At 46.2% G+C, this 8,155-nt stretch overlaps 1 pseudogene; it reads left to right on the top strand.

Annotated features, from left to right (window-relative positions):
• Positions 1-5,058, top strand: part of LOC134362663 (interleukin-1 receptor-like 2) — a 30,344-nt pseudogene extending 25,286 nt beyond the window's left edge.
• Positions 5,059-8,155: the final 3,097 nt, after the last annotated feature.

Raw genomic sequence — 8,155 nt, forward strand, 5'->3', positions numbered from 1 at the left:
CCCACTCTCACATGGCTTCCTTTCATCACAGAGGGTGGGAAGGCAGAGAAAGAGTGTATATGTGTGCATGTGTGTGTGCAATCACATGTACACGTGCATGCATATGCATGACTGCGTGTGTAGGACTGTGCACACGGGGACACGTGTGCACACGACCGCATGTGTACACGTGTGTGCACAGGTGTGAACGTATGTGCATATGCTTGTGCATTATCATTCTTCACAGGATGGCCAAGAGCAGAAACCTGAAGGTTGGCAGAGGTTGGTGTGAGAACTGATGGAATGAGAAAAGGCAACATGTAAACTGTAAAGTTCAGTATACATGTTAACTATTGTCACTTAGACAACTAGAGAAAAGCAAGATTTTGCCTTCTCTTGTTAATCTTCGACGCACCCCATCTCCAAGCCCGTTCATCAAACAAACTCCCATGAAAAGGGATAGAAAAGAAAGCTCCCCTCTCGGGTTCCCCATTAGGTTGGCTGTGACTTTCCAAGTGGCCCGGACCTTGAAATCACATTTTCCAATGCGACGCCCACAGTCCCTGTCCTCCCATGCAAGCCCTCTTGCCCTGCTGAAGTGTGTCATTCACAGAACTCCTGGGAAGGCCCTCTTCGTGCCTGCTCACCCTTCACTCTCAGACCCACACTTCCTTCTAAACCCTCCTCACCCTTTAAAATCCAGGAGCTGTTGCATGCCATTTTGAAGTTTTTTCAGGAACTCCAGACAGTAGGGAGTTTCCTTTCTTCCTGTCTCTGCTGTTCACTTAGCTGTTGCAGTCTTGTGGTGCCTTATGCTGTTTTTGCTCTGTGCATGTGAACAGTCTGCCCAGTTAGATCCCGGGTCTTGTGCATCCTTGCACTGGTGAGCACAGAGATTGTTTTTAGTGGTTGCTCAGTAAATACTGCTCATTGTGACAGTGGTGACGTGCTGTCATGCTTGACTTCTCAGAATGGCATGGCAGATCCTTAGGGTCTGCTCAGATGCTCGTTCTCTGTATGACACAATTCTGCACAATTGCAGTGATGGAATTCACTGGTGGGTCTAAATTAGGAGGGATTAGGCCTGTTTTGTCTGGTGCAGTTAGGGCAGAACTCTGTGCACAGGCCCCACCAAGGGTAACATGGGTGGCGTCTGCTGTTCTTAATTCTCATTACCAGCCACATCACAGGAGCAGTGGGCTTAGAATCAAGACTTGGGATGGAATTAGGAATGGTGGAAATGGTGCAACCTTCCCAGTCTCACCTCCATTCTTGTGTAGTGGGGATGAAACCTTGCAGGATGATTTGTGAGAGTGAGATGTCATAGCGTGGCAGTGCCTGGCACCAGCCAGCAGGGCACTCTGAAGTCACTGAACCCAAGCCAAAAGCACATCATGGCAGCACCTCGGGTTCTCCCCTTGCTCACGTGAGAGAATTTGGTGGGAATGATTCCTTGAGCTTGCCCCACTTCCTTTTCAGATGGGAAGCTGTATGATGCATACATCTTTTACCCAAAGCCTCAAAGTGAAAGCCAGCGTCACGACGTGGACAAGCTGGTGTTGAAGATCCTGCCCGAGGTGCTGGAGCAGCAGTGCAGATATAAGTTATTCATATTTGGCAGGGATGAGTTCCCCGGACAAGTTGTGTACTAAGTGAGGTATAAAAATAATAATAATAAAAAAGAACCTCTCTCTTCCTTCACTCTGCAAAGAGCAGCAACTCTGCTCGCCTTCCCCGTGGAACCTCAGGCAGGCTGTGACCAGAGCCTGCAGGCTCCCTTCTCCACGCAGCTCATTCCTGCACCACCGTGACTGGCATTCGCGGGGGCAGTCGTGTGAGTCTCACTTTAGAGTAAGGATGTACTTAATCCATGCACATGAACAGTGGCCCGTGACGTGGTCTTGGCCAAAAGACCAAAAAGAGACAAGTGGTCATTTGCCCTCATGTCACTGAGACTAACTGCAGAGTGTTCTCTATCAGTTTGAATATTTAAATCAGGTCATGTTTAAAGGTGATTTTATAAACCTCAACCCCCCTCGCTCCTTCCCCACCTAAATAAAATGGGAGATTTTTAAATTTACTTCTCCCATTTAACAAGAGCATAGCTTTGGGCAATTCAATGGACATCTCTGAACCTCAGTTGCCTCGTCTGTAAAATGGGAATAAGAAAACTTCTCCGACTCAGCTGAGCAACCTGGATGAGAAAAATCTGAGAAGGGAAAGTATGGAGCTTAGCACACATTGGACGCCCAACCCAGAAGTTCCCTCCTGTTCTCTATTCTCTCCCCATAAAACGGAAAAGTACAGTAAAATGGCTGAAATCTGAAATAATCATCCTTTTTTAGTCACTAGGAAATGTTACTCACTCACTTCTTCAGCAAATATTTATTGAGTACTCTATGTGCTGGCTACTATTCTAGGCACTAGGGATACAAAAATAAGCCAAACAAGAAGACTCTGTCCTTAGAGGCCGCAGTCTATTCTTATATTCTACAGGAGGCAATTGCAGGCCAAAGAGTGTTTGCAGCGATGGGTGTTTAAAGAACCCTCCCCTCCCTTCCCAAGCAATCAGTAGGTTTCCAAGTCAGTTGCATAGATCCTGGTCATTTAAATAGCTATAAAGAACAAGAGGAAAACACAAATACAAGATTAACACAATATCTGAGCTAATTACATTTTCTCTAGCCTTTTAAAACCTACTTTAAAAAAAAAAAAATGTTGATCATCTACCATATACCAGACGTTCAGCTAGTCTGGAAATACAAAGTTAGGCACGATAAGATACTTGTTTGCTGGGGAAGGTGACATACCAATAAACTACAAAAAAAAAAAAAAGTGACTCATGACCATAAAGAACTGATTCTTTAGGGAAAAGCAGAAAGGCTTCACAGAGGAGGTGATTAATTAAACAAACAAAAACGAAAACAACCCCCCCCCCCACTTTTGTTAATCCATCCCTAAGTCCTGTTCATCTTAAAGTCTATTTTTTCTTCTCAGTGCCATTTCTAATATTCTCAGTAGCATTGTGACCCGGGCTGTGTTACTCATGAGATCTTCTGAATCTGTTTTCTTTCTAGCTGTGGCCAATGTCATCGATGAAAACACTAAGCTGTGCAGGAGGCTGATGGTCATCATAGACCCCGCATGGGGGGTGAGCTTTGGCCTAGTGAAGAACATGCCAGAAGAACAAATCGCAGTCTACAACGCCCTCATCCAGGACGGGATGAAAGTCATTCTGATTGAACTGGGGAAAACTGAAGACTATATGACCATGCCAGAGTCAATCCAGTACATCAGACAGAAGCACGGGGCCATCCAGTGGAGTGGGGACTTCACAGAGCAGTCACAGTGCATAAAGACCAGGTTTTGGAAAAAAGTGAGATACCACATGCCACCCCAAAGGTATCCACCCTCTGCAGTCCAGCTGCAGAAGCGCACTCCCTCCAACTGCACAGCAGGCAGGCGGGAGGCTGGCTAGGGGCACATCACCCACTGACGGCTCTGCAACATGCAGTGGCGCCTGCGGGCTGTGCACCCCTGAAACTTGCAGTTATGCACTTATGAGAGAGCTTGCATTTGTCTGTTTGACCAGAGCTACTTCTTCAGGGAAGAACGCCTCTCTAGAAGGCCCTCACTAACCTACTGGCTCCCGAACACTCATGAACACTCGCTGAGCTTGGGGTAGAGAGAGCATTTGGGCCCCTTGGGAGTGAGACACAGGGTTCTACGGAGTACGGTTTACATGTCAGAAAGTGTGGCCCATGGTGTGGCACCCATGGGGCTTGCGCAATTGGGACAACAGCAGGGTGGTCTGTGGCTGTGGGAGGACTGGGAAGGGTCACCATACTTTGTCCATCCCTGGCCAAATTTGCCTAAGAAAGAAGGTTTATGTGTTCAATGGCGAATGGACAGAGGCAGTTTATGTGAAAACAAGGCTGCCATTAATTATCTCCTGTTTCACTAGCTGAGCCTCATGTCCTGGGGTCTTGGTTCCAGTCCTTGGAGGTGGACCCAGAGCTGATGGGAAACGATGGGGTGGGGGCTGACCTGGAGGTGGGGGTGACAGAAAAGGGGAAAGACAGGTGCTGGGACCCTTGGTGACTTTCCAGTTCACCTTCCTACAGTGACTGAGTTAGTCACAAGTCCTGCTTCCCTTGGTCACTACCCTCAACCACTCTGAGTCTGTCCATGGGAAAAGCCTGAGGGGAGACTGAGTCACATCAAATAAAGGGTCTGGAGGATATGGTCTTTTTCCAGAAGACCAACTGAGATGAAGATACACAAGAAAGTGCTTGTCAGACCCCATGATGTAGTGAGGCCAACGTAGTCCGACCAACGTGAGGACTGGGGAGTGGGGGGCCATGGCTTGGGTGCCTCTTGCTCCTGTGGGGACCCCTCAGCAACTCCAACAGCTTCCTGCTGTGTCCCAATCAACCTTTCCTCAGCTCTTGATTCCGCTGTGTATTTATAAACTTTCTTTCAGCACATGTTTGCTTGGGTTGGTTTCGTTGGTTTGATGGTTGATTAATCCATGGCTGTCTGGAAAATGAAGAAAGTAGAAAATTCCTCCCTGGTTTCCTTCTTAGAATAGAGCCTGTCCTACAGGTGACAAATCTACCACGCCTGGAATGAGCTCCTGGGGCTGACCCTGGCTCTCAGAGCTGTGGAACATTGGGTCTGAATTGCCAGAGGCCTCACATCTCAAGTGGAATTACTCTGGGGCCCTTGAGGGATGAGAACTCTGTGCAACGTCCCCTCCGCTCCTGTACCCAGGGAGCAGCTGAGGAATGCTTCTGCTGCCTTAACACAAGGATGCCCCAGGCTCAGGCTGTCCGAGGAGAGAGACTCTCCACTTGGGGAGGACTTCAGAGCCCTGGCTGCTGTCCTCCAAATCCACCTGTCCTTGGAGGCTCTCTATGAAAGGAGGCAGTTGCTGATCACCTTTCATGCCCTGGCCTAGCCACCTAGAAACAATAACAAAAGAGAATCAGAACCTGCAGTAAGGGAGACAGTGCATCTTTTCTGATTTCAGGCCCAGAACTGGGCTCCAGAAAGAATTGTCCTTTCATGCATGGTTAAGACCTGCTGCACTGAAACATTTGGTTGAAAATGCCTTGTTTTGCTCTGTGTCTCCTCTTCCACACACACCGTCTATTTCCAGGCTACTGTGAGGCTGCAATTGGAATTCTGGACACCCAGTTGAGCTCAGTTTAGAGAAGAGCTGGTAGGGGGTATCACTGTGGGCTGAGGTGGGTGACAACTGTGGGCTATGCTCATGGGTCACAGTGGGTGACAGCTGAGACATTGCTGTGGGGCCTGTGGGTGAGAGCCGGGGGCATCACCGCAGTCCTGGTGGGCTGAGCCTCATGTGGAAGCCTGTGCCTGATGGCTCATGCCCTTTCCCCTGTCTTTCTACAATGAAAAATGAAACTGTAACTCTTGTAAATATCACAAGTCCATGACATAAATTTTCTTCTCAGCTGAGAAACATAAATCACAAAATTACTTGTTAGCACCCATGTGAAAATCACAAACATTTTTCTCAATCCCGAAAATAAAAACCTACTTCTACTACATTCAAATGATCAGCTTGTCATTCAGATATTTTTCAACTTAATTATACTTTTCTGGCAGGGTTGTCAACTGAAAATTTGGGCAAAACCCAAATTGTGGCTGTAGTTATAGAAAAACGTGGGGGTAAAGTGTCATAGCTTTTTTACTAACTCATTGGATGTATTTTTCTCTGTCTGAGTCACTGACATGTACCATTTTGCTGGATTTATTGTTGTTCCTTACCTGCAAGACCTGGAGACCAGAGCTTCACGACCTGGTGAGTGTTGTAGTCCCCACAGCCTTTCCAACCCCCTTCTGTCCCCCTAATTCTCTCTTCTCTTTGTTGTTGTCAAGATTTACTTCCCACCCCCAGCCACCACCACCACTCTAGTGAGCATCTTTCTGGAAAACAGAAACATGTCTAAGTGGGGAGGCTTGGCAGAGGGTAGATGACTTTTCAACACATCGCCCAGTGTGTTCAGGTTTTCGTTCTCTCTCATGTACCAGACCACACCACGCATGGACAGAGGCAGGAGTGGAGAAGTTGGACTCCCAGGTGTTAGCTGAAATGCTGACACCCGCTACCAATGGCTTTCATAATTCTTTGACTGCAAGGTACAGGAAGAAATAGATTTCACTTTGCAACTCAGTATACATGCGCACATCCACAGAATGAAAAAGTTCAACTTTTCAAATGCCAGTCACAGCACAACAACTTGTTTTAATGATCAGCTTATGTGTTTCAATGCAGTTTGGAAAACCAGGCTTCCCAGGAAGCCTGGTCACTCAGTCAGTCCCGTTATTTTCCTTTCTCTAATCAACAAGGCTTATCAAAAACTTATTAGGCTGTTCTTTTAATTATCTAACTTCCAGGTCAATTAGCTTTGTTTGTGTTTTAAGTGACCACAGGGTAGTAGAAACCTTCCCGACAGCAAAGATTTACATGAACACAGCTTCCTGCCTGTGTAAAAGGATGACTTCAAGAGAAGAAGAAAGCAGCCTTGTGGGAGAAGAGCCTGGAGAAAGAGAAAAGCATTTCCTCCCTTGAGACACCAGAGAAACTGCAGTTCCCATCTTAGCTTGGCAAAAAGCAGCGACTCTAGCCTCCCGCGGCGCCGTGGTGCCCCCAAGTGGCAACTGAGGAAATGCTGCCCGTCCCGCACTCACAGAGCCAGGCAGCCCGATATATGGCAGGTGGGCGGGCATGCAGGGGGACACTCACCAGCTTCTCGGGGTCTCCAACTTCAGGCCAAGAGTATCTTTCTTCTTCTTAGCTTGTGGAGGAGGCTGAGACAGTGCCAGTTTCTGTCACTGTGATCCTAACTCTTGGGCTTCCGAGACTGCAGCAGTCTGTCCAACAGTCACACATGGGACCAGCAGGCCCTACTCACTACGTACACACACGAGCGCACTCTAGTCATAGTGACCCCAGAAAGGTGGCCCAGGAGTCAGACTGCCTGGACTCCAATCACAACTCCACCACTTGCTCATAGAGTACACTAGCTAACCGGTTCGCTTCTCAACCCCGCAGGCAAGTCACAAATGCTGTGCCTCAGTTTCTTCACCCATAAAAAGAGGATAATAAAAGTACCTACACTGGAGGATAACTTGCACACAAAATGCTTATTGGCACCTAGCAATACCTCAATGAACATATTGTAATGATAATTATTATTGCATTTCCTATACCACTATTTTTACTATAATTATTTTGCACTTCTTACTGCATTAATGGTAATGAGGGTGACAGACAACATTTAGTGGCACTTACAACATTTGATATTCTTCTCCATGCTTTGTGCACATGAATGCGTTATCAGCTCCGTGAGGCAGGTGCTCTGAGGATTTCCACTTTGCAAGTGAGGAAAGGGAAGCATGGCAGGGTCAGGGGAGGTTTTGCAGTCGGAGAACCTGGGTTCAAGGTGTCTGACCTCTGTGGGCCACAATGTTTCATGTCCAGAAGCCAAGTGGGATAATACTTCCTTGACAACATTTTTGTAAGGATTAAATGCATGTGTGAAAAGTAGTTTGAGCCCTACACAAAAACCAGTTATTGTCACTACTGTGAATATGGTAAGTCCTAGGCTACTTTATGTAACCAAGTTAATTTATCAAATGGTTCTACCTCAAAAACAAACAAACCTGATCCTATAAAATATATAATAAGCTCATGAATTTAGGGAATGATTATATTTTTGCTTTTTTAGTGAAAGAATAGAGATAGGGCTCATGTAAAGAGTAACTCAAAGTTTATATGAACTAAATTTTAAAAATGAAACCACAGAAATGTAGAAAACATAGATGTGTATTATATTGGATCAGAACAAAGAGAAGGGAGGAATGACACATTTTAATATAATCACAAGTAAAATGAAAAAGCATAGAACGAACTGGGAAAATGCAGAGAATCAACATGAAAGACAAAGGCTGCTGTCTTTATTACCCACTAGAAAAAGGGTCAAAGAATATGAACAGGCCTTTGACAAATTAAAGGCTACTTCATGCAAATGCCTAATGAATGAAAAAGTGTGTAACATCACAAATGATCCGATTCTGCTGGTTAAGGGCATTTACAACATGCCAGGCTCTATGCCAAGCTCTTTAAATATATTCATTAATACTC

The sequence above is a fragment of the Cynocephalus volans genome, chromosome 14 (genome assembly GCF_027409185.1).
Source record: "Cynocephalus volans isolate mCynVol1 chromosome 14, mCynVol1.pri, whole genome shotgun sequence".
NCBI classification, from domain to species: domain Eukaryota; kingdom Metazoa; phylum Chordata; class Mammalia; order Dermoptera; family Cynocephalidae; genus Cynocephalus; species Cynocephalus volans.